The 21,288-nt window shown below is 42.8% G+C and overlaps 1 pseudogene; it reads right to left on the bottom strand.

Moving 5' to 3' along the window:
- The window catches only part of LOC121046310, a 102,411-nt pseudogene that overhangs the window by 49,814 nt on the left and 31,309 nt on the right, over positions 1 to 21,288 (bottom strand).

Genomic DNA, 21,288 nt, shown 5'->3' with positions numbered 1-21,288 from the left:
CTTTCCCCGCTAAATTTAGTAAACAAATTTCCCCGCTAAATTTAGCAGAAAACATTTTCCCGGCAAGTCAAGCGGAAAAATTTCCCCACTAAATCTAGCGGAAAAATTTTCCCGCTAAATCTAGGGAAAAAATGTTCCCGCTAAATCTAGGGGAAAAATTTCCCCGCTAAATCTAGCGGAAAACATTTTCCGCTAAATTTAGCGGAAACGTTTTCCCGCGAAATTTAGCGAAAAAAATTTCCTTGCTAAGTTTAGCAGAAAAATTCCCCGCTAAATTTAACGGAAAATGTTCCCCTAAATGGGAAGCGAGCAGGAGAGAAGAGGGGGCATAGCCCCCTCTCCGTATCTTCCCCCCCTCCTGCTCAAGAGCTGCGCTCTAATTCGGCATTACAGGGAGTTGTAAACGGCTTTTATATTTTTGTACCTACTTTCACCTACCAAAGAAAAAAAAAAACGTACAAATACAGGTAAAAAAAAAAGAAGAAACTCGATTTGAAAGTTTCGTCGTACATCGAAGCAAAAGAGATGTTCCAGACACACTTTATTTCCTTTCGCTATTTTTATTCCCATTTTCTAAATTGGATCGTTGCAGCAATGAATATATAATTTGATTAGTAAGGTGGCCGTAATAGGTAGCGTAAATGCGGTTGCTTTTATAAAGAAACACGCTTGTGTACGTATGATACAAAAAAACGTATACATGCATATCCTACGTTTCTTGTACGTATTGGGGCATTTTTTCGTGGCTTTTTGGTTTGGATAGGGCTCAAAATGAATAAACTGGGAGGTACATGATGTTAATAATAAGAAAATAATGAGCGTGCCCTTAAGTAAAGGAGTCATTAAATGGTGCGCAAACGCAAAGACGATTGACTGTAAAAGCCTAGACATAAAAAAAGCGATTCAAGTACAGGACTATTCAAAGGCTGGCTGAAACACCGAAGAGTTTTAGGTGATTTCGTTTCCTTACCCTGTTCTTTAGAAGCCCGGTGTTTCCCACAACTTGCGTGAATACCCTTGCGGCCACCGTAGGATCTAAAGCACTCAGCGAGTCGTCAATCAGGCATATGGTGGATCGGGAATACGCCGCCCGTGCTAGTGAAATGCGCTGCTTTTGCCCGCCGCTTAATGTTTCACCCTATTAAGAAAAAGAAATAAAAATTCAGCTGGATTTTAGTCGACCGTCCAAACTGTCATATGAACAATTGCGTCTTATGAGACACGCGGCGGACGCTGGTGTCGCCTCGAGGTCTTGAGATGGCCTTCATGGCACGCGCAGTGCTGTCTTTTCAAAGCGTCGCCTCGTGCTCATTTGCCTAATCTTTTTTGCAAAGCTTTTGATTGCTGATCAAGTAGCTTTCGAACCATTGTGGCGTACACTCGTCCTTCTTTCCTACATGTTATTTTTTAATGTTGTTTTCTAAAGCTTTAGGTAGCTGGTCCAGTCTTTTCGAAGAGTCGCGGCGTGGTCTCGACCTCCTCTTCTACCACTTTTTTTTTTTTTTCGTTTCGAATATTTTTTGTTAGCTGACCAAGCCTTTCAAACCGTTTCGACGTCGTCTTGTCTTTCTTCTCATTGCCTCCTGTTTTCCTGATGTTATTTTATAAACCTCTTTGCTGTTGGCCTAGTCTTTTCTAAGCGTTGCTGTTTAGCCTCATCCTCTTCTCCTGCTTATTATGTCTTTATGTTGATGTTGTCTCGGAAGGTCAGTGGCCTCTGGGACACCCTGGTCCTTTCCATTATGGCACTCGAGGCACGTAACGAACGATCGCTAGCTTTGGTTTTCTTAAGAATGCAATTATTACTTTAGCTTCAGTAAGGATGTAATTCTGGATTAAAAGCTTATAGCTTAATAATTTCAGGCAAGTTCTTTTTGCAGACAGATCCACTACGTGTTACGATAAATGGGCTGTAGCACCTGAGATCCATGGGAAAAACCACACGTTAGAAGCACCAAATAGAAACAGGTATCATGTGTTCGATTTACTTTCAGGATTTTAAAGGTCATTCTATTTTCGTAGCCGGTTATAAAACATAAAAAAAACTGCATGTACTCAAGTGACGGAAGGAACTGGTAGATTAGCCTATCACATACTAGCTTCCAAAAACTATATAACACTACCAGAATTGTTTTTATCTAAAGCGAAAGAGTACTAAACAAAATCTCCACATCACTATAAATAAAATATGATAAATTGTTCGGTCCTCGCTTATTGGTTTCAGCTAGTTGTAGTGACTGACGAAAAAAAACGTTCTGATATTGTATTTGCTTTATTATAAAGGTAAGCAGTGTTTTTTTAGGACATTTATAAGAGAAATAAGATGACCTATTAACAATGGTCGGATGGAATGAATGCCTCGCGGATAACAGGACCGTAGTTCTTCATTTTGACGTAACCTACCGGGCACCAGAACAGGGCCCAGATGGAGCACGAATGTTGTGGCAAAGTTCGGCGGGAATTTCTGTTCTCGCTGACTTGACACGTATCTCCACCAAACTGTGACGCTGCAGATAAAATATCTGGCCCTTGCTCCTTTTTGTTAGGAAACGATTAAAAGTGCGTCACTATGGCTTTGTTTGCTATCCAGGTAGCAGGTTTAGAATTGAACGACAAACCGCTCCCTCAAAGCTCTCTTATCGCCGTAATTGGTACGTGTTTTTCACCCGTCCAAACGCGCCTCTTCCCCAGCGCTCGTTCTGCTAAGGTAAAAAGAATTCAGGATTCCTTTTTTTTTTTTTGGGGGGGGGGGGGGGGGGGGGAGGAGCTTGTGCTGCTATTCTTAACCTGCAACAGACTCTCTGTTTCGAAGGCTTCTCTAGCTAGTGTGTAATCACTCACCTTTTCCCCTACTTCAGTGAGGTCTCCTGCAGGAAACTTGTTGATATCGTTGAGCAGCTCGCAGGCCTCCAGGACTCGGTCGTAGCGCACCGAATCGAACTTCTCCCCGAAGAGAATGTTGTCGCGGACGGTCATGTTGTACACGCAGGCCACTTGCGGGACGTAACTGATGCGGCCCTGCGTCAGTAGTGCAGCGTCTAGAATGCGCGTCATTCTGACGTTACTACGCTCCAAAGAATCGAGCGCGTCTAATTTTATTTCGCAAAGTGCTCGGGAAAGCAAATCGGTGCAATACACGCAGAGATGTCATAGAATCAAAGCTCTGCTTCAACGTAACTTCATCTGCCCCCTCTATGCCAACGTAACTTCATCGCATTCCGACGTTGCCGAGACGCGATTGGGCTCGAGCCCGACACCGAGCGTACTTCGACGCATTGATTGAACATAAGGGCCCACCGAACGCTTACGCAGCACTCGTGCCCAATCAGTGTCCGCCCCTCAGACTCACTGTAATGACGTCATGGTTCTAAGGCACAAGCTTTGATTAGTTTAGACGCTGTTGGCTAGGCAGACGAAACAATTGAAAGTGTGTTCAGACATAAAAAAAAGATTACAGGAAGATTCATCGGTGGATTGTTAATGAATGCGTTAGCATGACCCTTGGGAAAGGCTGCACACGTCCCGCATTGAGAAACGCTAACGCTGACCCCTTCAGTTTTTTTCTTTTGGATTTCTCTTTTGCTTCATCCATTTTTCGCTGCCTCTTTTTCGCCCCGTTACGGGGTCAGTATTAGGGCTCCTTAAAGGAGACGCGTGTGGCGTCTGCCAAAGGTCATGCAAACGGATTCCTTAAGGATCCACCGATGGAGCTTTCTGTTTTTTTTTTCGCAACTTTTTTGTACTCTCTGCCTGTCAGACTAAGTCGATGCCCCTGGATCCCGTGATCCATGTCACTCGTGGAAAGAACCACATCCAGACCACTCGGAGAAGGAACCGGATCCATACCATTCGCGGAGGGAACGCATCCATTGTTTTAACTTCACACACACAAACATACACATATGCATTCAATAATTGAAAGTAGAAATAGACAAAACCTTCCAAATCAAAACCAATACAAAAAATAAAATAAAAATTGGGTTTGTCCATGGAAAAATTATCGCTAAGCCTTTTATCTCAAAATCATCAAAAAATCGTTGTGAAAACCCAAGATGGGGGAGAGAGGGGCTGCCGAGCGCACGCCACCATCTCTTTAGTTGCTCGTTTTTCGCGGTCACAGCCAAGGGCGACGCCGCTTTGCGGGAGAGTTACTGCTTTCACATCAAAAAAAAAAAAAAAAAAAATACTTGTAGGTCATGGACACTGCATTAACTGAAAACAGACGAAATCCCAAATTCAAAGGTATTGACCGAAGTCGTGCTTTAAGAGCGCCGATCAGAGCTGTGCACGGGCACTCTTCACTTATTCTGAAGTACACACCACATAGTTTTCTCAATGTTTACAAATTCAGAGCCCAGCTTGTGATGTCCACAGTCGAGCATGCGCATGTTCGCCCGGTCGGAAGACAAGCGAATCACGTGTCATACGCAAGAAAGCTGAAAGTGGACTGAGGTGGCGAAACGGCGAGTTTGTTTATGACTTATAAGATTAAAAGTGCTGACAAAGATAAGAAGAAAAAAAAAATAAAAGCAAACAGGGCGAACGCTTATTCTAAACTGAACATTTATTCTTGTCCGGAAAACTGAAGGAGCACGCGCTGTTCACATCAAATGCAACGATGACCTTGACAATTTGTAGACAACTCGGAGGCCAACTAAGTTTTGACAAAAATGGCTGTGTCACCCCCAGTAGATTGCAGATACTACGACGATTCATTTTTTAATCAAACATATCAAAGTTATAATTCACATTTTTCCTTGGTACATTTTAATACCAGGAGCATAAACAATAAAGAAGACAATCTAAATTTGTTTTTTGAATCATTATGTATAAATTTTGATGCGTTGCTTTGTACGGAAACGTGGATCCCTGAAAAATCTGAGCCCCCTCATTTCAGTGGCTATAAATGCGCCAGCCTGGGCAGGAAAAATAAAAGGGGAGGCGGGGTTGCGATTTATTTAAGAGAAGACATTTTTTGCCATGTGTTAGACAAGTTTTCCGCTATCTCGAAAGACGTCGAGTCTCTTGTTGTTGACGCCGGAAGTGTTATTGTTTGTGTTGTTTATAGACCACCGACTGGAGACAAATTTGTGTTTATATCTTACTGCGAGGACTTGCTTGGGTTTCTTGGCTCAACAGCTAAGCCATTTTTTATAATGGGTGATATAAATATCGATTTACTTAGAGAAGAAAAGCATGCGTTGGAATTACAAAATGTCTTGTGCACCTTCGGATGTATTAATACGGTAACACTGCCCACCAGGGTGACCTCAGATACCGCTACTTGTCTTGACGTGTGTATAACTAATTTAAACACTCATGAGGTATCTTCTGGCATTTTTACACACGACTTAAGTGACCATTTACCTATTTTCTGTTTTGCACCATTCCTTAAAAAAAAGCAAACTCAACGTAGAGGTTACAGTTACAGGAAAATAGACGAAGATTCCCTGATAAAGTTTCGTGACCTAATCACTGCCATCGATTGGAACAGTGAGTATGTTGAACACGACCCAAGTATCGCGTAGGCCAGCTTTTCGAAAAAACTTAAAATAAGTTATGACACTGCCTTCCCACTTAAACTGACGAACAAAAGAAAAGGTAGATTGCGCAAACCTTGGATGACCAATGAGTTATACGCTCGGATTAAAGAAAAAAATAAGAAATACCATGCTTTTCTTAAAAGCAGAGATCAAGATCTTTTAGCAGCCTACAAAAAGTACAGAAATAAGCTAACAACTGATTTGAAAAATACAAAACAAGATTATTATCAACGCCTATTTGTTCGCGTCCAGAATGAGCCCAGAAAAGTATGGGAAGCGGTAAATACCCTCACAAACAGTAGCAATCGCACCACAGAAATACAATCTGTGATTGTGGATGGCAAGCGTGTGAGCGGTTTGGACTTATCTAACGCAATGAACGAGCATTTTGTAAAAGTTGGCCAGTGTACTGCAGATACGCAAGCATATTACAACACACCTATGACGACGTCCTTAACAAACTCGATAATGTTATCACCAGTCACCCCACAGGAAGTAGAACTACTAATAACAAAAATAAAAAATAATGTAGCTGCTGGCATCGATGACATTAAACCAGTTCCTATTAAATACGTTTACCAAGATATTAGCAACGTCTTATCGCACATCATAAATTGCATGTTAGAAACTGGTATATTTCCTGAGCAACTTAAAATTGCTAAAGTTACACCTGTCTACAAAGGGGGCGGAGAACACTTACAAAATTTTCGACCAATTTCGGTCTTGCCTATATTCTCTAAATTATTTGAGGGCGTCATACAAAGCAGAATAGACCAATTTCTATCTAAGTATCATGTGATTAACAAATCGCAATATGGATTTCAGAAAGGTAAATCCACTGAGCAAGCACTCGTAGAGGCAAAGGACAAAATAATATACAATATCGAGAATAAACTATATACGCTGGGAATTTTTTTAGACCTAAGTAAAGCGTATGACACTATACAACACGACATACTGTTCAGAAAACTACATACATATGGAATACGTGGAATAGCTTTGGCTCTCATAAAAAATTATCTTGAAAATCGATTCCAATTTGTTAAAAATAATAACATTGTCTCAAGTACAATGGCAATCAAATGCGGAGTCCCACAAGGTTCAATCTTAGGTCCCCTTCTTTTTCTTCTATATATAAACGATATTACAGCAATCACGGGATCTCATGAGCTTATTTTGTATGCGGATGACACCAGCGTATTTTTTGCAGACTCATCCAAAGCCCAGTTAGAACTATTGACAAATAGCTTTCTTGCCGACCTAGCTACATGGCTTCAAGCAAACAAGCTAAATTTAAATACGAAAAAAACGAAGTATATACTATTTGCACCTAAAAACAAACGCGACAGTATAAACTTAGTTATACATTTTAAAGATGAAATTATAGAACAAGTCCACTAACAAAAATTTTTGGGAGTTTGGTTTAATCAAGAGCTAAGTTGGAACACACACGTGAATAAATTAAGTTCCGAGCTTTCACGGTCGATTGGATGTCTATATAAAATAGGGAACCTTATACCAACATGGCTAAAGAAAAACTTATATTATTCGCTCTTTTACTCTAAGCTCTGTTATTGTCTTCTAGTGTGGGGCACGACATCGACCACAAACTATAACTCGTTGCTCACACTGCAGAAAAAAATGTTGCGCTTACTTGAAAATTATAAGGGTAAAATACAAGACCTGCATACTGCACCACTTTTTAAAAAATATGGCATTCTTAAGGTGAATCAGATATATTATTTTAAATTATTACAACTGATTCACAGACAAAAACTATATGTGACGGATTTAAGTGACGTAACCCATGCATACCCTCTTCGACACACATATAGGCGGCCCCCTCAGACCCGTACAAATTATGGAACACAAACAATGGAATATCAAGTCAGTAAAGCTCTAGTAGCATTAAAGACCACATAAATTTTAATAACAATTTTAGTAAATTTAAAAGGGATCTCAGGACACTCATGGTGGGCAGTGATAACCCCTTATTATTTGAATTTGCATGTAATAACTAGTTGTTTTTCTGGTATATTCAAAAAATGAATATAGTGTTTAATACTAAGCGTTAACTTTGTAAACTGTGTGCTGCTGGAAAGCGCTGCTTTGGGGACAGGGACCTTTGTCAGGCTTTGAGCCTTTAGTCTCTGTCTCCATTTCGGTTGATTCCGGAAAAAATAAACATTCATTCATTCATTCATTCATTTAAGGACAACTAAAGCAAACAACCTCCGAAAAAAAAAAAGAACGCTGAATCACTCAGTGACGTCAGTCATCACCACGTGTCAATAAAATCTCTTTTTGATGCAGAACAATTGACGCCTGACTGACGCAGCGTTCAGTGCGCCCTTTCCTTATCGCATGCGCTTCAAGCACTTCCCTCTCAGCTTTTTCACGGGCCCTCCTCATTATCATGGGGGAAGTCCGTGAAAGTGGCGCTGGCCTGATGCTCTTTTATTGTGAAACGTCTCTACGAGGCTGTTTCTAGAAAGACGGCCCAAATGAATCTTACCGAGGTCGTAATGGTGCCTTCTACACAGTGCATATCTCCCAAGATGGCTGCCAGGAGCGAAGATTTGCCGCTGCCAACGAAACCAGCCAGTCCCACGAGCGACCCCGGCGCTATTTCCAGGGAAACAGATTTGAGCGTTGGATCGCTTAGGCATTTTTCCCTTTTGGTCCAGACGAAAGAGCAGTCGCTTAGAAGGATCTCGCCTGCGAGGAAAGCAATGGGCCGCGTATATAGCTTTCGAGCTAGCGCTCATCAACCAGGCAAAAAATGCTAAGCAACCGGGCTGTCGACGGACGCGCGGTGTCTCATATACAGCCCAAGATAGCTACTGTGCATAAACAGAGAGCGTTCAACAGCCTTTGTGAACAAAGCTGACGTCACACAGACGGCAAATTTTGGAACAGCCTAGAGTCCTAGAATTATTAAAATAGCCTAGAGCCTAGAATCACGGTATAATTTGAATAGCTAGAGCCGGGTCACAGCATTCAGTGTCACTATAGAATAGCTTATATAAACTAGCCCGCGGCTGGGACGCGATGCCTGTGCGGCTGTGGGGCTATCGACACGACGTCTGCGCAGACTCCTCACCTTACGTGAATCTAACTTCTGCCTTATCTCTCCAACTGCACCAACCTCACTACTCTGGAATGTGATTTTTAGGCGTTCCATACCAATATTAAAGTAACTTGACATCCGTCCCTACCCGTATAACAACATCGTGAGGTGCGTGGACATGTCAGAACGTAGCCTCATGGCTATGTAAGTGTTATTGAAGGCGACGACAATGGATACAAGAATTCTCACTGCAGCGTATAGGTGTTCTGCATTAGTTAAAAACTCACGAGCCGCGACTACCAAAGTTTAATAACAAAAAAACATAAAATTATTTCGAGGAAAATTGCGAAAAGACAGCTTAACAGTAATAAAAGAAAAGAGACATTCTAGAGGGACGTGAACCAGTTTTAATATACAACTGTATAAGTATGATCATAGCCGGGTAAGGATTTGTGTTGTAGGAGAGGCCACACCTCCTCCGGCTATTTTCTCTTTTTTCGTTCCTTAAGAACAACACCAGTTCTAGTCAGTGCATATAGTGTTTCATAATTACAGTCCCTGACAAATTAAGAAACACAGTGTGTAGTGACTTTCGAAAATATAAATATTGCTCTGCAGCCAATCAAAATTCGGGATTGGTAAAAAAAAAAAATAGGCAAAAACGAGTAAAAAAAAAAGCGCAAACAATAAAGTCCCTTCCCGTGTTTTTTCAACTGTTATTGACGACAGAACGCGAGAATCGTGAATATAAAATTTGAACAAATCAATCGAAGGACGTCGCGTCGAAAACAAAAAGAACACGTAAATACCTATACTACATTTCAATTCAAGCCCCCGGTTTGATGAAATGAATTAGATAGCACGAAATGTATAGATAGTCACGGCTATTGTCGTCTTGGTGGGTTTGCTTAGCAGCACCAATCACACACAAAACATAAGCGACTAATCGCGGCACATTAACCGTGCGTGATTGACTGATATCCCGATTCACACGATCAGAAAGTTATACCTTAAAGGGATACGGAATCGAAACTTAAAATATAGAGAAAACATCAAGAAATGAGTTCAATATGATCAGCTAAGCCTGTAATGAATAATCGCACGGTCGTATTTTGAGCAGATGGCTATATTTTATGCTCTAAATGCCGCGATTTTGGCGAGCGCTTCAAAATCAGCCATGGAGAGCGCGATGCATCTCGGGAGATCCGGGAGACGTCTTGACGTCATCATGCCTCGGACGACCAAGCGTACCGTAGTGACGAGTTTTGCCACTTGGAGGCGTCAACGCGTTACAATCTCGCTTTGTCGAAGTACCCAAGGGCTGTAGAGATCGCGGGGCCAGCACGCGCACCAAACCTGAGAACAACCGAAGCACGCGTTTGCACGTCGCGCGAGAGCTGAAACCAAAGTGGCTCACTTCGTTTTGGCTCTTTCCACCAAGACGCCTCGGTATTGCGTTCAGGCCTAGGCAATCTATACCAGTGAGCGGACATACCGCTGCGGCGCTGCTTTCAGAGGCATGTTGTCGTCACGACATTCCATTGAAGCTTCATAACCAACTACCAGGTGGTTTTTGATTATCGTTTAATTCACTTCAAAATATGTTTTCTTGCGTTTTCTAGCGCAATATTTATGTTTCTGTGGTTGTGCTGCTACCTGCGTCGTGTTGAAACAAAGAAATGAGCTCCAGAAGTTGGTTTCCGTACCCCTTTAAACTAAGGGACCTTTATGGTCGCCGATGAATCAGTTCCCAATCCTCCACGCGTGGCGCGTATGGGTTCACGACCCACAGAGCCCGGGCTCTATGGGTCGTGAAGGGACCTCGTTAAAGGTATGTGGAGAGCAAGTCGTCTGCTTCCTGCGCAGGAGTGGCCGTGACGTCAGAACGACGTCGAGCTCTGATTGGCCGATCGAAAAATAGTGGGTAGACCTCAATGCTCGATGCCTTGAGATCTACCCGCTATTTTTCTTTTAATCAGCCAATCAAAGCTCGGTGTCGTTCTGACGTCACCACCACTTCTGGGCAGGAAGCAGACGACTTGCTCTTCGCATACCTTTATACGGAGCCCGTGTGAAATCGAATATATCAAACGCGCAACAAACGACTAGAGTCGTAAGGATGGTCTTTTTGGTTCTGCCTGATCGTCGTCAGGGGGACTTTGTGTGAAACGAAGTATGGCACACCTGTCCCGTGTAAAGCTTTTGATTCCGCGGAGCTTTCTTCCTGCTCTTCCTCCGAGCACAACTTTGCGATTCTGCCGATGCTCAGCGACACCTACGAAAGAAAGTAATAGTTCGAAAGTTAGCGTGTTACTGGATTCGGCGAGGCTAATGCTTTGTGGCGGGGTCGTGTGCTTGTTTACTTACGTGCGTGCATGCATGTGCGTGCGCGTGTGTGAGCGTGTGCATGTATGTTTTCGCACGGGTGCACGGGAGGGCACTCTGACGCAGAGCAGCGACAGAGTTACTTTACGACTGCCAGTTTGTTCTTCTTTTTTTTCTTTCTTTTTTTTTTTTTGGGGGGGGGGGGGGTAAGATTTTGATTAAGAATAGAGAAACCTTAAAATAGGTCGGTGAACACTTAAAAATACTAATTTAGGATAGCATCGCCAGCTGTGAAACACTGAGTAATGCTGTTTCTGAGTAAAATTTAAAAAAAAGGAAGAAAGTGCCGAATTCGTGTTTGCGCTAACGGCGCTAACAGTGTTGCTCAGTGGGTGTACGCATACACCAACGTTACTAGAACACTCAGTTGGGAAACACACTTTTGAAAGCTGGGCCGCTGGCGTCCAGCGAGACCGCGCTAAATACGACAACAGCGCCACCCTTTCGCGACAAGTTGAAACACGAAAGTTGCCTTATATGACTATTGCAAGAGTCACTGAATGTTCCCAAAGTACCAAAACTTCCAGCCTCGAGGTACCAAGATGGCGGCTCAATATTTTTTCTTTGCTGCGGTCACCTTGAGCTTTTAGAAAGCATGTTTTTGCGTAAAAACAAATGAAAAAAAAAACTATTCTCTAGGAAATTGTGGTTTAGTACAAAATAACAGGGGCGTGATGTTTTCTAAAACCTTTAGTTTACGAGGTTTTGCGCTACAATTAATATCGTTTTTATACAACCATGTCTCTCCGGTAATTTCAGATAGCGCTTCCCGACCTGGGCGCATCCTAACCTCGGTTATAATTCGCGGCACCTCCGCTTAGGAGACGGGGACCGGCGTCCCTGAGACCCCTTTCACCGTATATGTTTCGGCGCCAAAATGGCCGATTAAAACCGAAATAGAACAGTCACAGCTTACGCTATTGAATGCGATAGTCGATCCCGAACCAATACAAGCAGCCGTGCCGTTCTCCGAGCGGCCGCTACGGGAGAAATGGCGGCGTTGCGGTTGCCATTAGCTCGGTTCTCGAGTACGGATTGGCGCCACTTTTTCTGAGCAGGCTCTGAGGCAGTTTCCATCCCGAGTTGCTTTAGTAATTTTGGAATGCACGTACGGATACGTATGTACTTACATACTTTCGCGTACTTATGTAGCATGTACAGTGAATGGCACTGTTCATGCTAACACGTCATTAGCATGTTTTCCTACCTTAAGGGGACATAAAGGCAATTTCAAAACTTTTTAAAAATAATGTGGTTTTGGACGTATTAGGGTCCTAGCATGCCGTTCAAGGTTTTTTTTAGACCTCTTTGACTCTTATTTCCGTGCCTGCAAATAAATATGCAAAACCAAATCAATCATTCGGACGTGACGTCAAGGAGCAGAGTTCGTTTTGGTATGATTTAGTGGATTCCCAGCGCGGTTCCTGCGGTTGGCTCTAGTGCACGGTGGACAACGCCGCGCTCGCAGACGAGTTTGAGCTCCCGTTCAGCAGCCTCACGCCGACTAAACGGGAGATGCTTCTCAGGACTCGAAACTCTAGATTGGCGCTTTACGAGGACGCCCCAGGCTTGCCACGGATACCATGGTCACCGTACCTCGGTCGCCGCCGTTGCCACCTCAGAGAGGGCGACTCTCTCCACTCTAGCCAAGAGTGCGTCATTCGTTTGAACCAATCGCCTAACGAGAAGCCCGTTGTCGTCATGCATCGACGTCACGCAGCGCACTTTAGTTCACATTTCTGCCGTGGTCTCGAAGGTTCTCGGGCATCGTTTCCGGAGCAATTTTAACACGCCTGTTTAATTCATGGGTGCGGCACTTAAACTTCTGTACGGGCTAGAACTAGTTCAACCGTGTCTGACACCTGCGTGACGCTCGTTTTAATCGACAAATAAAACTTCCAAATTGCCTTTATGGTCCCTTTAATTGAATACTTTCAGTGCATGAGTAATTTTAATGAGAATATTTCAATCAAATAAAAAAAATTGACTGCTTGCTCGTCTTAATTGGCTCGCGCTGTATATTTTACATAAATGTTATGTAAAAATGGCGTACACAGTAAACTTCAAAACATCTATAAAGGGGTTTTACAGGTCTTTCATGTTAAATACACCTCTCCAACACGCTATACTGTTTCACCCTAGGTGTAATGTCTTTGATAGAACTATTCAGCCGGTCAGAGAGGTGACTTTTCATCTCTTGGCGGTTTCGGAAATATTGAGGGGAAATATTACTCATTTTACAGGGGAGAATGTGGTTTTGCTTGAAAACACCTTTTTTTTTCAAGTTTGCTAAGATAAACTCCATTGAAATAATAGAAAATCGTCCCACTAAGCTTTGAGTATATGACGTGTTCTTCAGAACGTTGAAAGAGGGAGGGGAGGGGGGGGGGGCAAGTAAAAGAAGAAAGGGGGGAAGGATTATTCACAGAATTAGAAGTGGCTACCATTTCTCATAGTTTCGTTTTTGAATATGATAAACCGCGGAGAAATCCCATCGCCATCGCTAGCAACAAGAAGACATGGCGGTCAAACGGACGGACGGATTAGAGCCAGCCGTCTCAAAGTTAAGGTAAGGTTTGATTTTTTTTTTTCAAATTTTTGTAGCAAGTATACGATTTGGAATTTTTAATAAGAGCAATATGAGAACTTCCAATCTTTAAGTGCCAGTTTTGTAAACAAAGCTGTACTAGAATGTACGAAATGGGAAATTATTGGAACTGCCATTCGTATTGTAGGAATTAAAAAGGAAAAGGTCTTCCCGAGGTAAATTGGGCGCATTCGCCATAATTAATCCAGTGATTCCCCTTAACGTGAGTAAGACCTCGTTCAAGTTTCAGCAACGAAGCTGTGCTGGTGGTTATGTTTGCGGCTCAAACCTAAAATATCCAAATGAGCGAAAACAATGGCGTTTACCTACGTGACGCCGAGATACGACTGCTAGTTACTAGGACTCGTATGCTGCGTGCCGAGCCACTAGTTGGTTTGGTAGCCACGCGAAATAAGCAGGAGTGTTCGGTCGTATCTAGGCGTAAACCCCCGCTACTACTTCAAAAAAAAAAAATAATTCAATGCATAAAAAAAAAACGCTAAAAAACGCTAGAGAAGCGAAGGCAAGGCGCACTTTTAAGTGGGGTTGATTTTAAAACAACCATATATAACCATTAATAATCCCCAAGTCATCACGTATTGCGACACAGTCTGTATTTGAAATATTTCTATTTATCTGTAGTTAAGGCTGACGTACATATTTATGCATGTTTTCCTTTTAGTTTTAATCCAAAGGTCTCATTAATTTCTCTCGCCACTTTATTTTTATAATGCGTCAAAATCTTGGTGTCATTGAAGGCAGGGTTGCACGTGCACCTGCTACAATGAACAAGTTGTCCGGACGGAGTAGATCTTGTGGAAGCTAGAGTCACTAAATAAAGCTACGCTTTTCAGAGTACCGCATTTTTTTTTTCCGCACTTTGCCGACAATACAGTCGCTCTATTCAACAATATTCTGGTTCGCTGCGGCATCATTGGACAGCGGCAGTCACGTGAGTCGCTATCATCATCATCGCGTTTTTTGTAACGCCATCATCTTGGGTCCATCGATCCGCTGCCTCCTGCTGTTTACTGCGCGCTCATGCTGATGTCCATCGCTAAGCATGCACTTTTTCCTTCTTACGTCGAGATACAAACAGCACGACCTTGATTCGCTGCCACAGTTGCGGCTACGGCAGCTGACGCAGGCGACGGCTACAGCTCGACTTGGCTCAGCTACAGTCACTCCTCCATCTGCGCGTGGACCCAAGATGGCGGCGCCTGACGCGCTTCAGACGAGTAGTTTGGGAGGTTCGGTACTCTGAAAGCGTAGCTTTATTTAGTGACTCTAGTGGAAGCTGCATGCTCAAGGACACAATCGTTCACACATCTATCCGTCTGACATCCCACATGGCATTGATATAGGACAAACAACCCCTTTGGTGCAATCAGTGAACTTGTTTTGGTGTTTAATGCTCCACGAGTCTATATTTGACTCTTAGTTAACGATTTGGCGCAACAATCTCGCCATCTTTAAGGTGCAGAAAAAACAATCGATACAGTGTAGCGTTGAACAACTCTTTTTAGGTTGTGGATTACAGTGTGCATGTAACGGACGACTATAACTCCTGAACCATGTAACTGCAAGCTCTGAAACTTTGGCATCTCGTCCAAACCGCTAGCGCTACTTTTCGGTGAAAACAAAGCGTTTGGCGTTGCAAATATATATATATATATATAGTCCGGCCTTCCTGACGAAGGCCGGACTCCGGCCGAAACGGCGAAGATTAAATCGTCCGTTGTTGCTGTTTTCACTAAGGGTTTTTTCTTCTCAGTTATATATATATATATATTACGCTAAGGGAAAAGCACAATTTTTGTTTTTTTTGTAAGACGTTTGGTCCACGTTTTTTTGGTAGTCCTTTAGTGCTAAAGTCCAGTTCTGAATGGGGATACACAGGCGAAATCAAGGTCACTACAAATAAGTTTTTTTTTATATGACCTACTGAATTTATGTTTCATCTCAAAGCAGGAAAGCTGTTCATAGTTGGACAGCTTCTCGCAGTTGAAAGTGAAAACCTCTCATAAATTTAAAAATGAAATGTACTGAGGCCTTAGCTTTTGAATTGTGTAATTATTAATTTTTTTAATAACTTGCTTTTAAATAAAGTTCTATTGGAAGTTACTCAAATGTCAAAACTGCATTCCATTTTTGACATTCCAGTACCTGTTCTTGTCATTTATGCTGCTTCCGGAGCAGAGACGCACTCACCTCAAGCGGCCTGCCTTGCATTGTGTTCCACGGAGACGGCCTAAAAGTTTTCGAACGCCTGTTTGTTGTTTGTCCATGTGGAGTCAATGAAACTTCTCACAGCAATCAACATCACCTAAAACCTAGCAGCTCTGATGGTAGCTTTCTGTATTTGCAATACTAAGTGTATGCTAACGGGTGCTTCAATACGACATCTGTTGTTGAAAAGTTATTTTTCAGGCTAAATGTAGCGAACCTGAAACGTCCTGCCATCATGTTTATAAACAAGTACAGTGATTGTGGATGACAGACGTTCTTGCCAGTTTAAGGGTTTCCTTTTAATCTTTAGCTGAGGTGAGACTTGTCTGATGGGTAATTGTTTCTTGCAGGAGGCGGGTTTCTTATGGATTTTTCTATTCATTGTGCTTATTCTTTGTGGTTTGTATAATTTTTATTTTTAATTAATATTAGGGTAATCTTTGTGGAAGGTAGTACCATAGTGCAGATTCATGTTGGATTATTCGTAATTAAATTTAAAAAAAAAGACTTTTGTTACCGCTGATTTTAAGGGCGTTTTCATACCCTCCGACGCAATCCACATGTTTTAAGTGTTCTGTTTTGTAATAGCGGCATCCGGGTCGTCCAATAATGTATGTAACTTTCAGCAAAGAAGTCTCAACATTTTCTTCAATAGCCCCCCCCCCCCCCCCTTTTCCCCCGCCTCTTAAAATTCTTTTTTTATGATTGGCTATGGGACCTGAAATTTAGAGACATGACTACTGTAAGTTACAACTAGGGTGTGCATTTTCCGGTTTTAACCGAAAAACACCAATAAACATCCGTCGGTGACGAAAATATAAAATCGGTTAAAACCGAAAAACATCGGTGGTTGGATATTTTCGCCCTGGTTGAAACCGAAAAACACCGGTCGTTGCTAGTTTCCGACCTAGCGAAACCCTTTCCCCGTAGAGGTTCGTCGAACGTGTTATCTTGTGGATCCTGCATTCTTCCAGTGTTTATACATGGCTTGCAGGTGGCGTCAGTCCGCCCTCCTTTCTGGGGGTCAAAAGCGTCTAGTGAACGCAGTAGAAGCTAAGCTCTCATACGCCTTTCCTCTATTGAGTCTCCCATGGCCCCTTTTGTGGAAAAATTAACGCAGTGGAGGGTAGGCTCTCACGTGCCTTTTCCTCATTGTGTCTGGCCGAGTGATGTCGGCGCAAGCCATGCATTCAGAGGTTGCTGTGGTTCCTGGAAGACACTGCCAACGTCCGTGTCGTACTGGAGCGTGCGTTTGCATAATTGCGGGTTGCGAACCGCAAAGAACGTGCTGCCATAAGGGCAGCACGTTCCTTGCGTGTAGATGCAAGCATGAAATTATGCTTGCATCTACTATAATAACCAAGTGTGAGAAATAGTTGCTTCCTAGAGAAGAGTGTATGAACTATGTGAATAAAATTGGAAATCTTTGTCTGTGATCAATCGCTTTTTTTTCACCGATAATCACCAATTTTAGCCTCGGCGTGAGACGTTCCACCGAAATAACACCGGTGTTTTTAAAATAAATAAACACCGAAAAACATCCGCCGATTTTTCACACAAATAAACACCGGAAAGTACACACCCTAGTTACAACTTAAGTAATGTCAGACGACCCACATACAGCAACCGCAGAACAGAACTATGTGCAAAGCATGCTGATAACGTCGGCATGGTGTGGGCAGCACACCTAAAATCAATCGTAAGATCACACTTACGTGTATTTCTCACACAATCTGGTGATGAAGCAGGGGACGTCTTTCTGCGATCGTATATAGTGTAACAAAAAAATAGTGAGTGTACAGGCGAATTGATTATAGTTATTCGTTTTGTGTAACAGCCGAGACTGTGTTGAGAAAAAAACAAGCAAAAAAACTTCCAAGTCGTAGAAAAGGACACAGTGGGGAATGTGTCAGTCAAAATTAAGAAAATGAAACAGGACAGGTTATTGGTGAGACATGGCTAACCAAAAGTGTCGCTGTGGGAGGCATTGTCACAACTTAATCACCTACTACGATATGGGACGTTGAGTGAAGAAGAAATTACAAACCATGCTTCGCATCCTCATGAATTGAGCCAGGATGATCGTCAGCAAGTCATTGATAGAAATAATGTAAATGACCGAAAACGACAGGGCGGCGTCGAGTGTTCGACTTGGGTCCAGGATTGTCAAGGAACCGAAGAGTATGATGAGCATCTAGAAAAAAAGGTAAAATAGATGTCAGGGCTTATACTCCGAATGTGCTAAATTAAGATAATGTTGAGCTACAGCTATGCATGTTAAGAGATTTAGGTCGTAGCGAGCACCGAGTGATCTGCAGCCAACAGGGTTGCGTCCTCAGCCGGCAGCAATGCCGAAGAACAAATCACAATGCAAGAAGCGTGTTCATAATACGCACGCCACGCCAGGAGTTCCTTAAGCTCTCAGTGACAATTACAAAATCAAGGGGCAGAATTTCGTATACGTTTAATTTACATTTTGCGCATAAAGAATTTGGTAATTGAAAATTTAAGCGAAGTATATTCGTTATGACGTTTAATAAGATCATTTCTAGAATGAAACTTTCCTTGTAATATTGTCGTGGTCTGATAATATCAACTACCGGTTCAAAAGTTAGTTTATGTTACATACCAATTAAGTGATTTCTTTCTGGAAATAAATAAAAACGCATTTGTGCTCTTATAGAAATTTCAAAAGGTGTGTCAAAGTTCTATACAAGTATATAGGTAAGCCTGAAAACTATTGCAGGGCACTATAAACTTATCAATGGCGGAAGCCCAGGAGAAAACACAAATAACTTTATAAGAAAGAACAACAGCTCTGCTCCGTTCTTGTTATGTGCGCTATACATTAACATATATTCACGATTTGTTCTTATTGGGGGGGGGGGGGGGGGGGGAGAACATTCGTCAGAGGGGTTCTTTGAAAACAAATTCTGGACTAAAATATCAAAAAATTTCACGATTACAGAACACATAAAAATCCCGCGTTCGTCTATAAACAGCTAGGGTCTCGCCTTTTCCGTAAATACCAATAAAAATATTACCACCAAGCCTGCTTAAAAACAATTCAGAGAAGCCGGAAAAAGAAAAGAATCTAAATTAAACTTCTTAAAAAAAAAAAAGAAAACAAATTCGAGTTTTACAGAAATAATATTTTGCAGACAGCTTTAGTTTATGTCGACCCCCCTGCACCGAATCCTCGCGGCTTCCTTTTTCTCAAACCGTCGTCGCAGTGCAAATGCCTCACACAAAAGAAACGCTGTTTGCTGCAGACATGTTGACAGATGTATCTGCGGGCACGCCTGAGTAATCTTCGAAGAATGATTTCTTCTTACATTTATATGTTTCGGATATGTATGCAGACAGTTTTTGCGTGTAACCCGTGTTACAGGACCACTGCCACAGAAGGAAGAAACACTTCTCAAAGAGTGTCTTTAAACTGCCTTTTGTATGATGTATTAGCAATTGTGGCCTCCTTTTTGGGGAACTACAGTCTTCGTCTGGATTTCTTCTCTCAACTGTACCGCAATGTTTTCCAAGTTTTACGGTCACGCGTCATTACCCTGTGAGGATGGAGAGTCCTACGTCCTTATCCCTATTTTCTTCAAGCTCGACTAAACGCCGATTTTTCCATAAGGAAAAAAAACTAAACAAACACAACAACAGAGACTGGGAACAATAAAACTAGAATAACGGACAAATGCACTCACCGTCTCGCAACGGAGTGTGTATTTGTCCCTTATTTTATCTTTCCCAGTTCCGGATTATTTTTTTACGGAGTTAATACACCAGTTAGCCAGCGCATTTCGCTTTACTTCGCTGATTTTTTGCTCGACACACATCAACCGGAAAAGGAAAACAACAAAATTTGTGGGAAAGGACATACCCTGAAAACCACCGCTAAATTTGAACAAAAATAAATTCTCAAAACAAGGAACTCTATTTTTGTTCTATAGAGGGTAACATGCATCTTGCAACGTCTACGCTCGCGCATTACCACAGAGCTGGATGCGCTGTACAGCGAATCAATGAAGCCGTCAAGTAGGTTGATCAGAAATATGGGAAGCATCTCCTTCCTTCTGAACCTGTCCACTGCATCCGTGCAGGCGTCTTCCCAAGCGTACATCTTGACCAGTCGCACCGAAGACAGAAGGTCCGAGAGACGTTTCAAGCGTTCGTCGCGGTACACCATGATTCGCCGCTGAAGTAGAAAAAGAAGAGAAAGAAGCCGAACAATTAGGTGTGCAACGCGCGGGGCATATTTAAAGAGGGTTGTAGAGATGAGTAGATCAATGTTTTTGTCAGTAGCCATAATGAAGCAGGGCCTGAGCATGACGTCACTGTTAGTGAATTTCCAACCTACCCTGAGCGGCAGACGCGCTAAAGCTCAACAAGAAGCGCTGGAAACCAGCAGACGCCATCGTGTTGGCCTCACCACGCGATAGGCCTTTCGCCCTGACGCATTAAATAAACTGTGGCGCCCTCATTTTGGCTAGTACAAACTGGTCTGACTTGGCCTCGCACTAACTTGTACACCTTTGCTGAGCTTTTATCTTTCTCTGTAGTGCACTGCTCGAAAAAGGAGAAGCACCTTTCGACGTCCAAAATCGGCTAGGTTCAACGCCGTAAAACAATCGAAAGTGCCAGAGTCACGCCACCACCGCTATGGTACGCGTCTCTTATCTCTTCGTGGTTACGACGGACCATCTGGCGTCCCGACAGTTTTTTTTCCCCCTTTTTTTCTTTAGAACGCGTGAAACGGCATGTTTTGGCTCAAGCTCGTAGCGTCCTAGCTTTGACTCATGCTTTGACGGTGTTCGTATTTTTGTTGTTTCTTTGTATTTTCCTCGTGATATCGCGGTCCGCACCAGAGCAGGCACGTTTCTACATCTGTGACAGTTTGAGACGCTCATGTTTGTGCTACCTAAAACAAATCCTAACAAGTCGCTTTTCGCAGAGTCCCCTGGCAAGTGCAGGAGTCCTATGGGCACTGAGAGAGCGATTGAAAATACGGAATGCGACGTACAGCGGAAACGCTACCTAAAATATCTGATCTTGCCCGCCAGGGGCGCTGTTCGAAACTTGAGCGCTGCAGGCCGATTGAGTCCGAAAAGGCCTTGAGTCGGCCATTTCGCTGAACATGATTAAAACATTGACCAAGCCAATCACTGCGATATATAGGGTGTGATCAAAATCAGGGCTCGTTTTAAAATCAGCCGGAAAATCAGTGTCTTCGCACAGCAATGTCAATATTTATTCATAAGCGTATTTTAATGGTGGATTTTGCCTTGTGAAATTAGAGGCGTTGATCCCTCTCGGGAAAGGTTAGATCAACACTTTTCACGAGGTCAACGGCAGACTGCCGTGCTGGCAAAGCCATCTCCCGATAGGGAAATGACGCAAAAAGGAATTTTATGACGTCCTCGTCGATAGCCAACAACGCCGTCGTCTTGTAACTGCACCTATCAGGAGAT

The sequence above is a fragment of the Ixodes scapularis genome, unplaced genomic scaffold, assembly GCF_016920785.2.
Source record: "Ixodes scapularis isolate PalLabHiFi unplaced genomic scaffold, ASM1692078v2 PGA_scaffold8__174_contigs__length_109621045, whole genome shotgun sequence".
NCBI classification, from domain to species: Eukaryota; Metazoa; Arthropoda; class Arachnida; order Ixodida; family Ixodidae; genus Ixodes; species Ixodes scapularis.
The sequence above is the reverse complement of the archived record's forward strand: the minus strand, read 5'-3'. Positions and strand labels throughout refer to the sequence as shown.